The 20886-nt window shown below is 52.7% G+C and overlaps 1 pseudogene; it reads right to left on the reverse strand.

Annotated features, from left to right (window-relative positions):
• Positions 1–20886, reverse strand: part of LOC127474809 (uncharacterized) — a 1721191-nt pseudogene that overhangs the window by 1699106 nt on the left and 1199 nt on the right.

The raw sequence follows: 20886 nt of genomic DNA on the forward strand, positions 1-20886 counted from the left end.
GAGGATCACGGCAGAACCCAGGCCCTGCTGCCATTCTGGGCAAGCTCATCTCATGCAGCAAAACCCACCATGGAAAGATAAGTTTTGGGGTGTCTGCAGGAACAAACCTGGGCCGTGCCATCCTCACTGCCAGTGTCATCTGTCCCCATCATGGGAGTGTCTCTCCTGTTCCTTAAGGAATGATACACATAAACCATCTCCCTGCAAATTTCATCCTAAAAGACAGCAGGGAGGAAACAGTCACATGTGATCCACAGCCTCAGACTCATCTCACTGCACTTGCCAATGCTCCTGAATTCTGGAGTCACTCTTACAACAAAGCATGCAAGTCACCCTCCCAAATGAATTGTCCAACAGCCACCTCCGACAGCAATAAGGGACTCTACAAAACACCTCTGAAAATTTATTTACAATCATCTGCTGCCTTAAAACTGCCCCTGCTAGAGTCCCAGGAGTGATGCTGTACAGCAAACAGGCCACTTAAGGGAAAGTATTAATGAACAGGTGTGCATCAACACATTTCCAGTCTGATACTGATCTGTTTCTTAAAAATCACATGCCCATCATCAGTCCTTGGTCAGAGCTGTGCAAAGCAATTCAGAGCTCTCTGGGCAGGTTGCACATGGAATTTGTGGACACAGGTCTTCCATGTGTCCTGTCATCCTGGGTTGATCTGTGTGACATCAGAAGGCAAGGTGGCCCAAAAACTGGGGGGAAAAAGTCTCCAAAACCTACACAGTCTCAATATGGACACAAGCAAGATGGAGGAAAAAATCAGAAAGTTATGGTGTGTTTTTCTTGGGAAACATTCAATTCCTCCAAACAAACCCCAAACTATACAAGATAATCTTTGCTGTGTGTCCCACCCCCTTTTTTTTTTTTTAAAGTGAGATAAAAAGCACTTCTACAATTTCATACTAAAAAACCTTCATGGATGAGAAGCAGTATAAACACAGCATAATGCAAGATGCATGGATCAATGTTGTGGAACAACTTAGTAGTGCCCCTGGCACCTGCTTGGATACAGAGATAACCCAGAAGTGAAGACTAAATGCAGCCACAGCAGCAGCTGCAACCAGCAGAATTCCCTCTCTTGAGAAAACCTATTTTTATAAATTATTCCTGTTCTTAAATACAAAGAATAGAAAAAACCCCCTATTATCAAGACCTGTAGAGGCCATTTAGCTGCTGTAATGATCTACCCCATCAAACCTGAGACAAAAGCCATGTACCTCCCATACAGAATCATAGGCTGAATTTAGTTTTGAAGCCCCTCCTCCAGAAGGTTGGAATGTGCCATATCACTCAACAAACAACCCCACAGTATCCTAACAAACCCTAATGGGATGCAGGATCCAGCTCAGTGTAACTGCATGACCCTTGTAGACCTTTTGCACAGGAGAGCAACAACTCACATGCCTCACATGCACTCCCCAGCCCACCCCAAATGTACAGGGGTGGCTTCACTGTACCCACAGCATTCTCTTGATCTGGTTCCACGGAGATGAGAGTGTGATCTCTGAACTGCAGTCTGATTTTGCTGTCTATTTTTGGCACTTTCCCACCTAAGAAAAATAAATCCTCCTTCGAAAGGAAGAAAACCAGACAAACGGTTAAACTGAGCCCCTCTGTGCTCTCCCCACTCTCTCAAGGCTGGACTGTTTGTTAAGCTCTGTTTCAACACCCACATGTCCTCAAACTTGTTGTGGAGGGGGCAAGGAGAAAGAGATTTTTTAATTCTCTCCCCTTTCCTGTCTGCAAATAACTATAATAAATAGCAAGCTAGAGCCCAGGGAAAACTGCTACCAGTTAAATGCTCTCGGGATACAGTTTATCACAGCTGCCAGTTCCAGTCTCGGATAATCTTTATTCCACTCTAAGGGAGTGTCATCTCTCCCACCAGACACGGGGAGCAAACACACACGTGGGGCCTCACGGCACATGAAGCTGATGCTGGGCTGTGATCTGGCAGAGTTCAGGCACACGGTGTGACTCTTGGGGTCGGTGCTGTGCCGGGCAAAGGCTCGGACTCGACGCTGCTCGTGGGTCCCTTCCACCTCAGCCTGTTCTGTGACGGTGCGATGAGTTCCCTCTCTTCCAACACTTTTGTTCTTTTTAGGGCTCCTCGCTGCCCGGGGCCCGAAGCCCGCCTCCCGCGCGCCTGCTTCCCTGCCCGTTTTGGCGGCCGCAGCCGGGCGCTGAGTGCCCGCTCCCCGGGCGGGCCCGGCCGCTGCTCCAGGAGTGGGGGGGCAGCGCCGGCGCCTCGAGGATTCCCGGGATTCCCTGGCCGGTTTCCAGGCAACGCTCCCCGCGCGCTCCTCGCTCCAGGGCCGAACGTGCGCAGCCAATGGGAGGCGGCGGAGTGGGCGGGGCGAGGCGGGGCTTGGGCGGGGCGGGGGCGGGGCCGAGAGGGGCGGTTGGTGGGGTTTGGGTGGGAGCGGGCGGGGCGGGGCCGGGAGCGGGAGCGCTGCCGCTGAGCGGCCCCCGGGCAGAGACCCCGGGCAGCGGCCCCGGGCAGAGACCCCGGGCAGCGGCCCCGGGCAGAGACCCCGGGCAGCGGCCCCGGGCAGAGACCCCGGGCAGCGGCCCCGGGCAGAGACCCCGGGCAGCGGCCCCAAGACCCCCGGCGAGTGGCCCCCGGTGCGCGGCCCCGGGGGAGGGACCCCCCGTGCGCGGCCCCCGGTGAGCGACCCCCGGTGAGCGACGCCCAGTAAGTGACACCCGGTGAGCGACCCGCGGGGGAGAAGCCCCGGTAAGTGACCCCTGCGGACGGACCCTGGTGAGCGGCCCCGAGGGAGAGACCCCTGGCAAGTGACCCCCGGGGAGGGACCCCCGGTGCGCGGCCCCCGGGGGTGTCGGGCCGGAGCCGGGCGCGTTCCTTCCCCGTGCAGAGCCGAGCGGGGCCGTGGCGGGAGCGGGGCCGGAGCGGAGCCGGCCGGGGGGGCAGAGGGGAGCCCTGAGCCGCCTTCTGCCGAGGGGGCTGCTGGAAAGGAGCCTGCGCTGGGAGGAGCGGGGGAATGGCCCGAGGCTGAGGCAGGGGAGCTTCAGGTCAGCTCCTGGACAAAGGTTTCTGTTTTTCGGGGGGGCTCGGGCACTGCCATGGGTTGCCCAGGCGGAGGCAGCACCCCGGCAGGTGTTTCAGAGGCACCTGCATCTGGCCATGGCTGACACGCTTTAGTGGTTTGGGGGTTGCTGGGGCGGTGCTGGGCTGACAGTTGGACTTGATGGAATCATGGAACAACGTGCTGAGTTGGGTGGGTCCCACCGGCACCGTGGAGTCCAGCTCCTGAGTTTTAGGCACCACTAAAGGAACTGAATCTGGATCGAGCTGTTTGGCTCCAAAAACTCTTCTGCCCCTAGTCTACACTGCCAAGTGAAACAAAACAGACCGTGCAAAATAGAGGCCTGTGTTCCCCCCAAAGGGAAGGTAGGCAGTTACAAACCGGGACAGTAAATCAAAGCTCAGAGCTTACATTCATGGTCCCCACAGTTGTATGACACATCAAAGCAGTCCGCTTTTACCCATGTAGAACTCTCATCAGGAACCCCAAACTTTCTTGTGTGTATTTGTATAGATATGTATATATACACATACCTATGTATAGATATCTATTTGTGTGTATCCCTATAAGTTTCTGTATCTTTGGATGTGATGTTGGCATGCTATTGTTGTGTGGCAATAAGTGGACTTAAAAGGTTACAAGACTTTAGGAGATCACCTTTCTGCTTGTGGGTTCTATTTTTTAAAGAAGGTAACAAGAAAAGAACTCTTTAGCCAAATATCAGTTAAGGGCTCCTCGCTGCCCGGGGCCCGGAGCCCGCCTCCCGCGCGCCTGCTTCCCTGCCCGTTTTGGCGGCCGCAGCCGGGCGCTGAGTGCCCGCTCCCCGGGCGGGCCCGGCCGCTGCTCCAGGAGTGGGGGGGCAGCGCCGGCGCCTCGAGGATTCCCGGGATTCCCTGGCCGGTTTCCAGGCAACGCTCCCCGCGCGCTCCTCGCTCCAGGGCCGAACGTGCGCAGCCAATGGGAGGCGGCGGAGTGGGCGGGGCGAGGCGGGGCTTGGGCGGGGCGGGGGCGGGGCCGAGAGGGGCGGTTGGTGGGGTTTGGGTGGGAGCGGGCGGGGCGGGGCCGGGAGCGGGAGCGCTGCCGCTGAGCGGCCCCCGGGCAGAGACCCCGGGCAGCGGCCCCGAGACCCCCGGCGAGTGGCCCCCGGGCGAGAGAGCCCCGGCGAGTGGCCCCCGGTGCGCGGCCCCGGGGGAGGGACCCCCCGTGCGCGGCCCCCGGCGAGTGGCCCCCGGTGAGCGACCCCCGGGCAGAGACCCCGGGGGAGAGACCCCCGGCGAGTGGCCCCCGGTGCGCGGCCCCGGGGGAGGGACCCCGCGTGTGCGGCCCCCGGCGAGTGGCCGCTGGTGAGCGACCCCCGGTGAGCGACGCCCAGTAAGTGACACCCGGTGAGCGACCCGCGGGGGAGAAGCCCCGGTAAGTGACCCCTGGGGAGGGACCCCCGGTGAGCGACCCGCGGTGAACAACCCCTTGCAAGTGACCCCCGGGGAGGGACTCCCCGTGAATGACCCGCGGTGAACAACCCCTGGCAAGTGACCCCGGGGAGGGAGCCCCGGTAAGTCACCCCCGAGGAGGGACCCCCGGTGAGTGAGCCCCGGGGACAGTCCCCCGGTGCGCGGCCCCCGGGGGTGTCGGGCCGGGGCTGGGCGCGTTCCTTCCCCGTGCAGAGCCGAGCGGGGCCGTGGCGGGAGCGGGGCCGGAGCGGAGCCGGCCGGGGGGGCAGAGGGGAGCCCTGAGCCGCCTTCTGCCGAGGGGGCTGCTGGAAAGGAGCCTGCGCTGGGAGGAGCGGGGGACGTGGCCCGAGGCTGAGGCAGGGGAGCTTCAGGTCAGCTCCTGGACAAAGGTTTCTCGCCGTGTTTTTCGGGGGGGCTCGGGCACTGCAATGGGTTGCCCAGGCGGAGCCAGCACCCCGGCAGGTGTTTCAGAGGCGCCGGCATCTGGCCATGGCTGACACGCTTTAGTGGTTTGGGGGTTGCTGGGGCAGTGCTGGGCTGACAGATGGACTTGATGGAATCATGGAACGTGCTGAGTTGGGAGGGTCCCACCGGCACCGTGGAGTCCAGCTCCTGAGTTTTAGGCACCACTAAAGGAACTGAATCTGGATCGAGCTGTTTGGCTCCAAAAACTCTTCTGCCCCTAGTCTACACTGCCAAGTGAAACAAAACAGACCGTGCAAAATAGAGGCCTGTGTTCCCCCCAAAGGGAAGGCAGGCAGTTACAAACCGGGACAATAAAGCAAAGCTCAGAGCTTACGTTCATGGTTCCCACAGTTGTATGACTCATCAAACCAGTCCGCTGTTCATTACCCGTGTAGAACTCTCATCAGGAACCCCAAACTTTCTTGTGTGTATTTGTATAGATATGTATAGATATGTATAGGTAGATAGATATACATACATAGATATGTATAGGTATCTATTTGTGTGTATCTCTGTAAGATTCTGTATCTTTGGATGTGATATTGGCATGCTATTGTTGTGTGGCAACAAGTGGACTTAAAAGGTTGCAATACTTCAGGAGATCACCTTTCTGCTTATGGGTCCTATTTTTTAAAGAAGGTAACAAGAAAAGAACTCTTTAGCCAAATATAACTTAAGACATTAATCAGACTAAATGTATTGATTTTTATTTCCAATTGTACAACAAGTCATTCAACTATTTGCATACTCCAAAGCTGGGTTGGAAACTTCTCCCTCAGAAATAAGAAAAACTGTTTTCCAAGGCTGTTACTGACAGCCATGGCAGAGTTTCCAATAACAACTCCCCATTCTTGAAATGCAAAGCCTGAAAAATGAAACAAGCGTTAACCTGGAATTCTTGTTGCCAGCGCTGATCTGGACAGAAGTTATTAGAGAGTGGAGCAAAGCTAGCACCACAAACAACCTTGGACTCTGCATTCGTTGGTCATGGCAACAAAGTTTTGCTTTTCAACCCATCTGCTAAGGAAACCTTGCCAGAACTGTGAGCTTATAACACTACTTTTCTTAAGAAGTGAGGAGGCCTTAATCCAGTGTACACAGATGAGACCCTGAAATAGGAGAGAGGCCAGTTGCTGATGATCAGTGCAGATGAGGAATCAGCTCTGCTGAGTAGACTTCAAGCTTTGTGATTTTTACAAGTGGACTATTTCAAATCTGTTGTAGAAGAAACAGACTTTTCTGTTTGATCAACTTTCCACTTTCAGAATACTGGAGTTTTTCCCTAAAATTCAGCCTGGAATTTCCAAACATAAAAATCCTTCGAGGAAATCTTTCAGCCTCAGTAGCCAATTGCAATGTGCCCAGGGAAGTTCAGCAACAGCACCATTCATTAAATGAACTGTTCTGGACCAGCCATCCCAGAGAGATTGAGCTCCAGTGCCAAACCCCATAGAGTGCCAAGTGCCATAAGAGCTGATTTTTGGCTTTGCTGAGATTCTCTCTGGTTTCATTGGGTGTAGCTGGCACATCTGGAGCAAAAGGTCTGGGCAAAAGGAAATCCTTAGAAGGGTCCAGTACAAATCATGTCATAAGATTAGCAATTTCTCTAATTGAGGAAAGCAATTAGATACAGAAGTGAATTTTTCTACCTCCTCTTTCCACACTGCTGCTGTATTCCTTCATCATGCCCTGTGAGGAGTCCCAGTGCTCTGTGATTGACACCATAAGGGACTTCATAACAGGGAACAAACACCTCAGAGACAAAAGTTGCCAACACAGAAAGCTCTTGGGACCCAAGAAGTGCCCAGGCTGCCCCAACAACTGCGCCTCAAAACCAAAGGTTCCAGACTATCTTTCCTGGTGGAAAGAGCTGCTGATTCCCTTTTTTCAGCCTTGCTCTGCAATGGCCGGACCCACCTTTTAAAAAATTGAATCCAAATGAAGATTCCTGCCAGACAAAAGGTGCCATCACAGAAAGGTCTTGCTGCCCAAGAAGTGCCCAGGCTGCCCCAAAAACTGCACCTCAAAACAAAAGCTTACAGACTTCTTTTCTTTAGGGAAAGAGCTGCTGTTCCCTTTTTTCAGCCCTGCTTTGTAATGGCTCGTCCCACCTCCTGAAAAATTGAATCCAGATGAAGATTTTTGCCAGACAAATGGTGCCACCACAGAAAACTCTTCCTGCCCAAAAGTGCCCAGGCTACCCCAACAACTACACCTGAAACCAAAGGTTCCAGACTTTTTTTCCTGGTGGAAAGAGCTGCTGTTCCCTTTTTTCAGCCCTGCGCTGCAATGGCTTATCCCACCTCCTGGAAAATTGAATAAAAATAAAGATTCCTGCAAGACAAAAGGTACCACCACAAAAAACTCTTCCTGCCCAAGAAGTGCCCAGGCTGCCCCAAAAACTTCACCTCAAAGCCGAACCTTCCAGACTTTTTCTCCTTAGGTACAGAGCTGCTGTTCCCTTTTTTCAGCTCTGCACTTCAATGGCTTCTCCCACCTCCTGAGAACTTGATTTCAACTGAAGCTTCCTGCCAGAGATATGGTGCCACCACAGAAAACTCTTGCTGCCCATAAAGTGCCCAGGCTGCCCCACCAACTGCATCTCAAAACCAAAGCTTCTAGACTTTTTTTCCTGTTGGAAAGAGCTGCTGTTCCCTTTTTTCAGCCCTGCTTTGCAATGGCCGGTCCCACCTCCCGAAAATTTACTCCAAATGAGGAGTCCTGCAAGACAAAAGGTGCCACTACAAAAAACTCTTGCTACCCATAAAGTGCCCAGGCTGCCCCAACAACTGCATCTCAAAACCAAAGCTTCCAGACTTTTTTTCCTGTTGGAAAGACCTACTGTTCCCTTTTTTCAGGCCTGCGCTGCAATGGCCGGTCCAACCTTCTGGAAAATTGAATCCAACTGAAGATTCCTGCCAGAAAAATGGTGCGACCACAGAAAGGTCTTGTTCCTTAAGAAGTACACAGGCTGCCCCATAAAATGCACCGGAAACCAAAGGATCCAGACTTTTTTCCTGGTGGAATAAGCTGCTGTTCCGTTTTTTCTGCCCTGCGCTGCATTGACCGGTCCCACATCCTGGAAAATTGAATACAAATGAAGATTCCTGCCAGACAAAAGGTGCCGCTACAAAAAACTCTTGCTGCCCATAAACTGCCCAGGCTGCCCCAACAACTGCATCTCAAAGCCAAAGCTTCCAGACTTTTTTTCCTGGTGGAAAGAGCTGCTGTTCCATTTCTTCAGCCCTGCTCTGCAATGGCTCGTCCCACCTCCCGAAAAATTTACTCCAAATGAGGACTCCTGCCAGACAAAAGATGCCACCACAGAAAACTCTTCCTGCCCAAGAAGTGCCCAGGTGCCCCAACAACTGCACCTCAAAGCCAAAGCTTCCAGACTTTTTTCCTGGTGGAAAGAGCTGCTGTTCCCTTTTTTCAGCCCTGTGCTGCAATGGCTGGTCCCACCATTTAAAAACTTGAATCCAAATGAAGATTCCTGCCAGACAAAAGGTGCCACTACAGAAAACTGTTCCTGCCCAAGAAGTGCCCGGGCTGCCCCAACAACCTGAAACCAAAGGATCCAGACTTTTTTTCCTTAGGGAAAGAGCTGCTGTTCCCTTTTTTCAGCCCTGCTCTGCAATGACCGGTCCCACGTTCTAAAAAGTTGAATCCAAATGAAGATTCCTGCCAGACAAAAGGTGCCACCACAGAAAGTTCTTGTTCCCCAAGAAGTGCTCAGGCTACCCCAACAACTGCACCTCAAAGCCAAAGCTTCCAGACATTTTTTCCTGGTGGAATGAGCTGCTGTTCCATTTCTTCAACCCTGCTCTGCAATGGCTCGTCCCACCTCCCGAAAAATTTACTCCAAATGAGGACTCCTGCCAGACAAAAGATGCCACCACACAAAACTCTTCCTGCCCAAGAAGTGCCCACGTGCCCCAACAACTGCACCTCAAAGCCCAAGCTTCCAGACTTTTTTTCCTGGTGGAAAGAGCTGCTGTTCCCTTTTTTCAGCCCTGCGCTACAATGACCGGTCCTACGTTCTAAGAAGTTGAATCCAAATGAAGATTCCTGCCAGACAAAAGGTGCCACCACAGAAAGCTCTTTGCTGCCCAAGAAATGCCCAGACTGCAGCAACTACACCTGAAGCCAAAGGATCCAGACTTTTTCTCCTTAGGGCAAGAGCTGCTGTTCCCTTTTTTCAGCCCTGCTCTGCAATGGCTGGTCCCGTCTTTTAAAAAGTTGAATCCAAATGAAGATGCCTGCCAGACAAAAGGTGCCACCACAGAAAGCTCTTTGCTTCCTAAGAACTTCCCAGGGTGCCCCAATAACTGCACCTCCAAACCAAAGGTTCCAGACTTTTTTTCCTGGTGGAAAGAGCTGCTGTTCCATTTCTTCAGCCCTGCTGTGCAATGCCTCGTCCCACCTCCCGAAAAATTTACTCCAAATGAGGACTCCTGCCAGACAAAAGGTGCCACCACAGAAAGCTCTTTGCTGCCCAAGAAATGTCCAGGCTGCACCAACTACACCTGAAGCCAAAGGATCCAGACTTTTTCTCCTTAGGGAAAGAGCTGCTGTTCCCTTTTTTCAGCCCTGCTCTGCAATGGCTGGTCCCGTCTTTTAAAAAGTTGAATCCAAATGAAGATGCCTGCCAGACAAAAGGTGCCACCACAGAAAACTCTTTGCTTCCTAAGAACTTCCCAGCGTGCCCAAATAACTGCACCTCCAAACCAAAGGATCCAGACTTTTTCTCCTTTGGGAAAGAGCTGCTGTTCCCTTTTTTCAGCCCTGCTCTGCAATGACCGGTCCCACCTTTTAAAAACTTGAATCCAAATGAAGATGCCTGCCAGACAGAAGGTGCCATCACAGAAAGCTCTTTGCTTCCTAAGAACTTTTCAGGGTGCCCCAATAACTGCACTTCCAAACCAAAGGTTCCAGACTTTTTTTCCTTAGGGCAAGAGCTGCTGTTCCCTCTTTTCAGCCCTGCGCTGCAATGGCCGGTCCCACCTCATGAAAAACTTACTCCAAATGAGGATTCCTGCCAGACAAAAGATGCCACTACAGAAAACTGTTCCTGCCCAAGAAGTGCCCAGGCTGCCCCAACAACCTGAAACCAAAGGATCCAGACTTTTTTCCTGGTGGAAAGAGCTGCTGTTCCCTTTTTTCAGCCCTGCTCTGCAATGACCGGTCCCGCCTTTTAAAAAGTTGAATCCAAATGAAGATGCCTGCCAGACAAAAGGTGCCACCACAGAAAGCTCTTCCTGCCCAAGAAATGCCCAGGCTGCACCAACTACACCTGAAGCCAAAGGATCCAGACTTTTTCTCCTTAGGGAAAGAGCTGCTGTTCCCTTTTTTCAGCCCTGCTCTGCAATGGCCGGTCCCGTCTTTTAAAAAGTTGAATCCAAATGAAGATTCCTGCCAGACAAAAGGTGCCACCACAGAAAGCTCTTTGCTTCCTAAGAACTTCCCAGCGTGCCCAAATAACTGCACCTCCAAACCAAAGGATCCAGACTTTTTTTCCTGGTGGAAAGAGCTGCTGTTCCATTTCTTGAGCCCTTCTGTGCAATGGCTCGTCCCACCTCCCGAAAAATTTACTCCAAATGAGGACTCCTGCCAGACAAAAGATGCCACCACAGAAAACTCTTCTTGCCCAAGAAGTGCCCAGGTGCCCCAACAACTGCACCTCAAAACCAAAGCTTCCAGACTTTTTTCCTGGTGGAAAGAGCTGCTGTTCCCTTTTTTCAGCCCTGCTCTGCAATGACCGGTCCCACCTTTTAAAAAGTTGAATCCAAATGAAGATTCCTGCCAGACAAAAGGTGCCACCACAGAAAGTTCTTGTTCCCCAAGAAGTGCTCAGGCTGCCTCAACAACTGCACCTCAAAACCAAAGCTTCCAGACATTTTTTCCTGGTGGAAAGAGCTGCTGTTCCATTTCTTCAGTCCTGCTCTGCAATGGCTCGTCCCTCCTCAAGAAAAATTTACTCCAAATGAGGACTCCTACCAGACAAAAGGTGCCACCACAGAAAACTCTTCCTGCCCAAGAAGTGCCCAGGTGCCCCAACAACCTGAAACCAAAGGATCCAGACTTTTTTCCTGGTGGAAAGGGTTGCTGTTCCCTTTTTTCAGCCCTGCTCTGCAATGACCGGTCCCACGTTCTAAAAAGTTGAATCCAAATGAAGATTCCTGCCAGACAAAGATGCCACCACAGAAAACTCTTCCTGCCCAAGAAGTGCCCAGGTGCCCCAACAACTGCACCTCAAAACCAAAGCTTCCAGACTTTTCCTGGTGGAAAGAGCTGCTGTTCCCTTTTTTCAGCCCTGCTCTGCAATGACCGGTCCCACCTTTTAAAAAGTTGAATCCAAATGAAGATTCCTGCCAGACAAAAGGTGCCACCACAGAAAGTTCTTGTTCCCCAAGGAGTGCTCAGGCTGCCCCAACAACTGCACATCAAAGCCAAAGCTTCCAGACATTTTTTCCTGGTGGAAAGGGCTGCTGTTCCCTTTTTTCAGCATGCCCTTCAATGGCCGGTTACACCTTCTGAAAAATTTACTCCAAATGAAGATTCCTGCCAGACAAAAGGTGCCACTACAGAAAACTCTTCCTGCCCAAGAAGTACCCAGCCTGCACCAACTACACCGGAAGCCAAAGGATCCAGATTTTTTTCCTGGTAGAAAGTACTGCTGTTCCCTTTTTTCAGTCCTGTGCTGTAATGGCCGGTCCCACCTCCAGAAAACTTTACTCCAGATGAAGATTCCTGCCAGACAGAAGGTGCCACCACAGAAAGGTCTTTGCTGCCGAAGAAGTTCCCAGGCTACCCCAAGAACTGCACCTCAAGCCAAAGGATCCAGACTTTTTTTCCTGGTGGAAAGAGCTGCTGTTCCCTTTTTAAAGCCCTGCTACAATGGCTTGTCCCACCTCCTGCAAAATTTACTCTAAATGAAGATTCCTGCCAGACAAAAGGCGCCGCCACAAAAAACTCTTCCTTCCCAAGAAGTTCCCAGGCTGCACAAACTACACCTGAAGCCAAATCTTCCAGATTTTTTCCTGGTGGAAAGAGCTTCTGTTCCCTTCTTTCTCCCTGCGCTGCAATGGCCGGTCCCACCTCCTGGAAAATTGAATGCAAATGAAGATTCCTCCTAGACAAAAGGTGCCACTACAGGAATCTCTTGCTGCCCAAGAAGTGCCCAGGCTGCCCCACCAACTACACCTCAAAACCAAAGGATCCAGACTTTTTTTCCTGGTAGAAAGAGCTGCTGTTCCCTTTTTTCAGTCCTGTGCTGCAATAGCCGGTCCCACCTCCAGAAAACTTTACTCCAGATGAAGATTCCTGCCAGACAAAAGGCGCCACCACAGAAAACTCTTCCTGCCCAAGCAGTGCCCAGGCTACCCCAACAACTGCACCTCCATGACAAAGTTTCCAGACTTTTTTTCCTGGTGGAAAGAGCTGCTGTTCCTTTTTTCTACCCTGCTCTGCAATGACCGGTCCCAACTTTTAAAAAATTGAATCCAAATGAAGATTCCTGCCAGACAAAAGGTGCCACCACATAAAGGTCTTTGCTGCCCCAGAAGTTCCCAGGCTGCCCCACCAACTTCACCTCAAAGCCAAAACTTCCAGAACTTTTTCCTGGTGGAAAGAGCTGCTGTTCCCTTTTTTCAGGCCTGCTCTGCAATGGCCGGTCCCACCTCCTGGAAAATTGAATGCAAATGAAGATTCCTGCCAGACAAAAGGGGCCACCACAGGAATCGCTTGCTGCCCAAGAAGTGCCCAGGCTGCCCCAAGAACTGCACCTGAAACCAAAGGATTCAGACTTTTTTTCCTGGTAGAAAGAACTGCTGTTCCCTTTTTTCAAACCTGTTCTTCAATGGCCGGTCCCACCTCCAGAAAACTTTGCTCCAAATGAAGCTTCCTGCCAGACAAAAGGTGCCACCATAGAAAGGTCTTGCTGCCCAAGAAGTGCCCAGGCTGCCCCACCAACTTCACCTAAAGCCAAAGCTTCCAGCCTTTTTTCCTGGTGGAAAGAGCTGCAGTTCCCTTTTTCCAGACCTGCTCTTCAATGGCCGGTCCCACCTCCTGGAAAATTTACTCCAAATAAAGATTCCTGCCAGACAAAAGGTGCCACCACAGGAATCTCTTGCCGCCCAAGAAGTGCCCAGGCTGCCCCACCAACTACACCTCAAAACCAAAGGATCCAGACTTTTTTTCCTGGTGGAAAGAGCTGCTGTTCCCTTTTTTCAGGCCTGCTCTACAATGGCCGGTCCCACCTCCTGGAAAATTGAATCCAAATAAAGATTCCTGCCAGACAAATGGTGCCACCACAGAAAGGTCTTGATGCCCAAGAAGTGCCCAGGCTATTGAAAGAACTGCACCTGAAGCCAAAGGATCCAGACTTTTTTTCCTGGTAGAAAGAGCTGCTGTTCCCTTTTTTCAGTCCTGTGCTGCAATGGCCGTTCCCACTTCCAGAAAACTTTACTTTAGATGAAGATTCCTACCAGACAAAAGGTAGCACCACAGAAAGGTCTTGCTGCCCAAGAAGTTCCCAGGTTGCCCCACCAACTGCACCTCAAAACCTAAGGATCCAGACTTTTTTTCCTTAGGGAAAGAGCTGCTGTTCCGTTTTTTCTGCCCTGCGCTGCAATCTCCAGTCCCACCTTTTTAAAAACTGAATCCTACTGAAGATTTCTGCTAGAAAAAAGGTGCCACCACAGAAAACTCATCTATCCCAAGAAGTACCCAGGCTACAACAACTACACCTGTAGGCAAAGGATCCAGACATTTTTTCCTTAGGGAAAGAGCTGCTGTTCCTTTTTTTAAGCTCTGCGTTGCAATGGCCGGCCCCACCTCCTGGAAAATTGAATCCAAATGAAGATTCCTCCTAGACAAAAGGTGCCACTACAGGAATCTCTTGCTGCCCAAGAAGTACCCAGGCTGCCCCACCAACTACACCTCAAAACCAAAGGATCCAGGTTTTGTTCCTGGTAAAAAAGAGCTGCTCTTCCCTTTTTTCAGTCCTGTGCTGCAATGGCCGGTCCCACCTCCAGAAACCTTTACTCCAGATGAAGATTCCTGCCAGACAAAAGGTGCCACCACAGAAAGGTCTTTGCTGCCCAAGAAGTGCCCAGACTGCCCCAAAATCTGCACCTCAAAGCCAAAGGTACCAGACATTTTTTCCTGGTAGAAAGAGCTGCTGTTCCCTTTTTTCAGTCCTGTTCTTTAATGCCAGTCCCACCTCCTGAGAAATTGAATCCAACTAAAGATTCCTGCCAGAGAAATGGTGCCACCACAGAAAGGTCTTGATGCCCCAGAAGTGCCCAGGCTGCCCCACCAACTTCACCTCAAAGACAAAGCTTCCAGACTTTTTTCCTGGTGGAAAGAGCTGCTGTTCCCTTTTTTCAGCCCTGCTCTGCAATGGCTGGTCCCACCTCCTGGAAAATTGAATCCAAATGAAGATTCCTGCCAGACAAAAGGTGCTACCACAGAAAGGTCTTGATGCCCAAGAAGTGCCCAGGCTGCCCCAAGAACTGCACCTGAATCCAAAGGATCCAGACTTTTTTTCCTGGTGGAAAAATCTGCTGTTCCCTTTTTTCAGACCTGTGCTGCAATGGCTGTTCCCACTTCCAGAAAACTTTACTCCAGATGAAGATTCCTGCCAGACAAAAGGTGCCACCACAGAAAGGTCTTGATGCCCAAGAAGTTCGCAGGCTGCCCCACCAACTACACATGAAACCAAAGCTTCCAAAATTTTTTCCTGGTGGAAAGAGCTGCTGTTGCCTTTTTTCAACCCTGCGCTGCAATGGCCGGTCCAACCTCCTGGAAAATTGAATCAGACTGAAGATTCCTGCCATATAAAAGGTGCCACCACAGAGAACTCATCTACCCCAAGAAGTGCCCAGGCTGCCCCACCAACTGCACCTCAAAGCCAAAGGATCCAGACTTTCCTGGTGTGAAGAGCTGCTGTTCCCATTTTTCAGGCCTGCTCTGCAATGGCCGGTCCCACCTCCTGAAAACTTTAATCCAAATGAATATTCCTGCCAGACAAAATTTGCCACTAGAAAAAAGTCTTGCTGCCCAAGAAGTGCCCAGGCTGCCCCACCAACTACTCCTGAAGCCAAAGGATCCAGACTTTTTTCCTCAGGGAAAGAGCTGCTGTTCCCTTTTTTCAGTCCTGCGCTGCAATGGCCGGTCCCACCCCCTGGAAAATTGAATCCGACTGAAGATTCCTGCCAGACAAAAGGTGCCACTACAGAAAACTCTTCCTGCCCAAGAAGTTCCCAGGCTGCCCCAACAACTGCACCTGGAGCCAAAGGATCCAGACTTTTTTTCCTGGTGGAAAGAGCTGCTGTTCCCTTTTTGCAGTCCTGCTCTGCAATGGCCAGTCCCACCTTGTAAAAAATTGAATGCAAATGAAGATTCCTGCCAGACAAAAGGTGCCACCACAGAAAGGTCTTGATGCCCAAGAAGTGCCCAGGCTGCCCCAAGAACTGCACCTGACGTCAAAAGATCCAGACTTTTTTCCTGGTGGAAAGAGCTGCTGTTCCCTTTTTTCAGTCCTGCTGCAATGGCTTGTCCCACCTCCTGAAAAATTTACTCTAAATGAAGATTCCTGCCAGACAAAAGGTGCCGCCACAAAAAACTCTTCCTTCCCAAGAAGTTCCCAGGCTGCACAAAGTACACCTGAAGCCAAAGCTTCCAGATTTTTTCCTGGTGGAAAGAGCTGCTGTTCCCATTTTTTAGCCCTACACTGTAATGGCTGGTCCCACTTACTGAAAAATTGAATCCAAGTGAAGATTCCTGCCAGACAAAAGTTGCCCCCACAGAAAGCTCTTGCTGCCCATGAAGTGCCCAGGCTGCACCAACTACACCTGAAGCCGAAGGGGAAAATCCGAAGCTCTTTATGGAAAGAGCTGCTGTTCCCTTTTTTCAGCCCTGCTCTGCAATGGCCGGTCCCACCTTTTGAAAAATTGAATACAAATGAAGATTCCTGCCAGACAAAAGGTGCCACCACAGAAAGCACTTTGCTGCCCAAGAAGTGCCCAGGCTGCCCCAAAAACTGTTCCTTGTGACAGGTAACAAGGCTATAAATTTAGGTTGCAAGGTATAAAAGATTTTTTAATGCCACAAACAAGCAAAAACGGGTATCCGGGTGACCAGAGGAAACCCCTGTTCCTGCCGCAGTCCACAAGGGGGAACAAAAACAGCACTTATTATACCCTTCTTTACCACCTCCCCCCCAAAGTCATGTCATCAGTCCATTGGTGGAGATTTCACGGGCTGCATCCTGCTTGGTTCCCTCTTCGCGGGCCAGCTCTGGGTTGGTTCCTCCTTTCACGGGCCATCTCCATTGTTGAGGGGTGTCCACCAATAATTTTAAAGTCATTAGTCTCTATTAGGCCGTGGTTCTGGAAACTTCCATCAGGATGATGGTTGATCACCCGGACTCCTCGTGGCCGACCCCTCCGTATTGCTCCCCATTAATATGCTTAGAACAAACAGCTTCAAAGTACAATGTGCTAAATCATCATTGCGTTGTGGTTAAACAGTTTGCAGCTTACAGAACTTGTGGTTAGGCATTGCATAACACTCTAACTTGTGATTCCAACAAAGCAGTTAACACAATATAATAACTTTGTTAACTCTTTCTCTCATTTGAACAGCAAATTTCTTTAGATCACTTATAACACTGCTCCTCGCAGGTAGGATTTGTGTCTGGGGGTCTCAGTTTTGGTGGGGGGGGGGTCTCAGTTTGGGTCTGAGGGGTCTCTGGGGTGTCAGCTTGGGTCAGGGGGTCTCAGGCTTTGGGTCTGGGGGTCTCAGGGGTCCCAAGGCCTCAGTTTTGGTCTGGGGGCCTTGGTTCTGGGGGTCTTAGTTTGGGTCTGGGGATCTCAGGTTTTGGGTCTGGGGGGCTCAGGATTTGGGTCTGGGGGTCTCAGTTTGGCTCTGGGGATCTCAGGTTTTGGGTCTGGGGGGCTCAGGATTTGGGTCTGGGGGTCTCAGTTTGGCTCTGGGGATCTCAGGTTTTGGGTCTGGGGGTCTCAGTTTGGGTCAGGGAGGTTTAGGGTTTGGGTCTGGGGGGCTCAGTTTGGGTCAGGGGGGCTCAGTTTGGGTCTGAGGGGCTCAGGATTTGGATCTGGGGGTCTCAGGGATCCCAAGGTCTCCATTTGGGTCTGGGGGTCTCAGGGTTTGGGTCTGGGGGGTCTCAGGGGGTCTTAGCATCGGGTTTTGTCCCCCACACCTGTGTCAAAATGTCCCCCGCCCCCCCCCCCCAACCAGTATTTCCTGTTCCCAAACTGGGACAGGGAACTGAAACTGGGAGGGGGAAGGGGGGGAACTGGGAGGGGCTGGGGGGGGCCCAATGACCTTCAGGTGGGTCTGGGGGACCCCCAAAGACCCCGGAGGGACCCCCAATGACCCCTCACAGTTCTGGGAACTCCCAAAGACCCCCCCCAGCAGGGACAGGGACCCCCAGTGACCCCCTCAGGGTCAGTCACCCTCCATGGGGGTTGGGGGGCACTGGTGACCTCCCCTAACCCCCCCTCTGTCCCCGCAGGCTCCCAGTGCTCCCAGACCCCCCCTGAAGGCTGCGCCCCGTGCATGACCCCTGGAGCCCCCCGAGACGCCGACCCCCGTGACCGTGACCACCGGGAGCCCCCCGAGCCCCTCCTGCTCCCCGGCCCCGCCCCAGGGGTGGCTCCGGGTGTGGGGGGGCCCCCCCTCCCGCGAGGGGCCCGTGGGGACCCCCCTGAACCTCGAGTACCACTTCCGAGGCCCCCCCGACACCGCCCTGACCTGGCTCCAGGCGTGTCCCCCCAGGCTCGGGGAGGTCCCCTGGAGCTGCCCCTGGCCCCAGGAGGTGGTGGCCACCCGGGGGGGCCGCCGGATGGAGCGGGCGGTGCAGGAAGGGGGGGGAAGCTCCACCCTGACCTTCCCCAAACTGTCCCACAACGACTCCGGGCTCTTCTTCTGCCGCGTGGAGTCCGGGGGGGAGACGGCCCAGAGCTGCGGCACCTTCGTCAGGGTCCTCGGTGAGTGGGGGGCGTGGGGGGGTCTCACCCGGGTCACTCGGCCCTTCCCGGTGCCCCCAGCATGGTACCAGTATAGCCCAGTCCCTCCCAGTTTAACCCAGTCCATCCCAGTCCCCTCCAAGGGTATCCCAGTGCCCCCCAGCCCTGCGGCACCTTCGGGAGGGTCCTGGGGGTCTCGAGAAGGAGTCAGGGGGGGCTGGGGGGTCTCATCTGAGTCACTGGTCTTTCCCAGTCCATCCTAGTCCCCTCCCAGTATAACCCAGTCCATCCCAGTCCCCTTCCAGTATAACCCAGGACTACCACGAGCCCCCCCAGTCCATCCCAGTGCCCTGCAGTGCCCCCCAGTCCATCCCAGTTATTCCCAGTATCCCCTTTGATACCCTCCCAGTGCCCCCCAGTCCCACTCCAGTCCGTTCCAGTCACTCCCAGTATCCCCCTTGAGTCCCTCCCAGTACCCTCCCAGTATAACCCAGTGCCCTCCACTCCCTCCCTGTATAACCCAGTGCCCTCCCAGTACACCCCAGTGCCCTCCAGTCCCTCCCAGTATAACCCAGTGCCCTCCCAGTATAGCCCAGGCCCTCCCAGTATAACCCAGTGCCCTGCACTCCCTCTCAGTATACCCCAGTCCCTCCCAGTATACCCAGTCCCTCCCAGCTACCCAGTCCCGTTCCCACAGAGCCGGTTCCCGCCCCGTTCCTGGCGCTGAGGGAGAGCACCAAGAACCGGATCCTGACGGCGCAGGGGGTGCTGCTGCTGCTCTGCTCGGCCGGGCCGGGGCTGCTGCTGCTGCTCAGGGTGGGACACTGGGACAAACTGGGACAACTGGGACAGGGGGACACCAACTGGGACACTGGGACACCAACTGGGACACTGGGACAACTGGGACAGGGGGACACCAACTGGGACACTGGGACCCCCAGTTCTGTCACTGTGTATCAGGGAGGGGGGGTTACTTTATCAGGGAAGGTCTGAGATATACAGACACGAAAAACAGACACTGTTGCTAGCTCAACAAAAAACCCCCAATGTTTATTACAAAAGTTGGCCAAGAAAATGAACAACCCAAAAGGGAGGAACGAGGAGAGGAATAAGCCCCCAGTGGGACCTCCCCAGTCACCCAGCTGTTGCCTATAAAGTTATCTTACTGACCTAGCATACCTATAATTACCCAGAGCAGAAGCGGCACCCTCGGAGAGTCAATAAGTTAACAAGCTGGCAAGAGTCCCTGCCAGAAGGCAACGTTGTCCTTGAAGTAAAGCTAGCTCTTGCCAAGAAGGCACTATCTCCTTTTTAAACAATTAATTGAGAGACCACAACCTCCCCAGGTGTGGCCAGCACTGCCCCATCAGGGGTTCTCAATCCCTCCCCCTGGGTATGTCAGTGCACCCCTCCTGCACATGGGTGAGAACTTTGGAAATCCCCCCATGTGTGTCCTGGGGGTCTTTCCCAATTGAGTCTGGGGGTGAGCCTTCCTCCCTTTATCATCACTGTCTCCTCCAAATGCCCTTGACGAGCCATTAACCAATCACAGTTTATACAGAAGTTCTCCCTCCAAGGCCAAATTCACTGTTTTATCAGTGAACTTGGCAGGGAGAACTATAAACTACTGCAGGTGGCTAAGGCCAAACACAGACCAAAAATATCATCACAACTTCGTCCCAATACACCAGCACATGAGGGGAGGGGAATGTGTGGGATCAGGGCACTGCTTTGGGGCCATGCTGGGAATTCTGGTGGACTAAAAGACAAAGCCCAGGCGCTGTTTCCAAAGGAACCCCAATGAAAGGGGGACATCGGAAAGATGGGTGGACAAGTCCCGCAATGGAACTCTGTGTGTGCAGCCTCATTTTCTCCTTCAGCATCCACAGGAGAGGGGGCAAAAAGTGGGGGTTGGGAGCCCAAAAACTGTTTGGAGGGGAAAATGAGGATTAAGAGGACAATGGGAAAATGGGAGAAACAGGGAGAAGGGTGGAAAAGGGGGGGTGGTCTGGTGGGTCAGATGGTCTCATGGGGGTATTTGGACACAAAGGGGTGGGAAAGGGAGGTGGCCCCCCTGAACTCTCAATTTACTGTGGGGTGCTGGGGGCTGCTGGATCCAATCTCAGCCTTGGATCATGCCAACAGTTTCAGATTAGAGGAATTACAGAGGTGTGACTGAATCACTTTGGTCCCCCAGGTTTTAATGATGGCAAATCAGATCTATTGCTAGAAATGAATTTATTTAGAGATACAAATGATCAGACAAAAGATCTTCATCACAATTAGTGCACAATATACACACTAAATCTACCAGGACTACAGGATAAGATAGGACAGTGCTCTACACTAAAGCAATTGTTGAAACAATTCGACTAAAGTTGACACAAAAGCAATAATTCTTAATTAGAGATGGATGGAACTCCCCCAGACCAACGCTGGTGGGGAGGTCTCTGCTCTCAACCTCCAGCACTGACATTGGGGGGTCCCCAGCCAAGGCAGGAATCTCCACACTCCCCCCAAGAAGGGTCCTGTTGGAAGAAGCTGCCCCTGGGAAAGGGGACTGGCCATTTCTGGTGGAAAGGGATGGACTGACAGTCCTTGAATTCCAGAGGTTGCCTCAGCATTAGGGGGTAAATTTGGGGTGGAAGCAGTGGCTGAAGCTCTTCCCACAGTTGGGGCACTCACAGGGCTTCTATTACCCCGGTGGGTCCGTTGGTGTCTGGTCAAGTTAGAGCTGTGGGTGAAGCTCTTCCCACACTCCCCACACTTGTAGGGCCTCTCCCCGGTGTGGATGTGCCGGTGGGTGACAAGGTGGGAGTTCCGCTTGAAGCCCTTCCCACAGTCGGTGCAGCGGAAGGGCCTCTCATCCGTGTGTGTCTGCTCATGCCTGCAGAGATGTGAGCTGGTCATAAA

The sequence above is a fragment of the Manacus candei genome, unplaced genomic scaffold, assembly GCF_025592945.1.
Source record: "Manacus candei isolate 608988 ecotype Guabito, Panama unplaced genomic scaffold, ASM2559294v1 h1tg000045l, whole genome shotgun sequence".
Classification (NCBI taxonomy): domain Eukaryota; kingdom Metazoa; phylum Chordata; class Aves; order Passeriformes; family Pipridae; genus Manacus; species Manacus candei.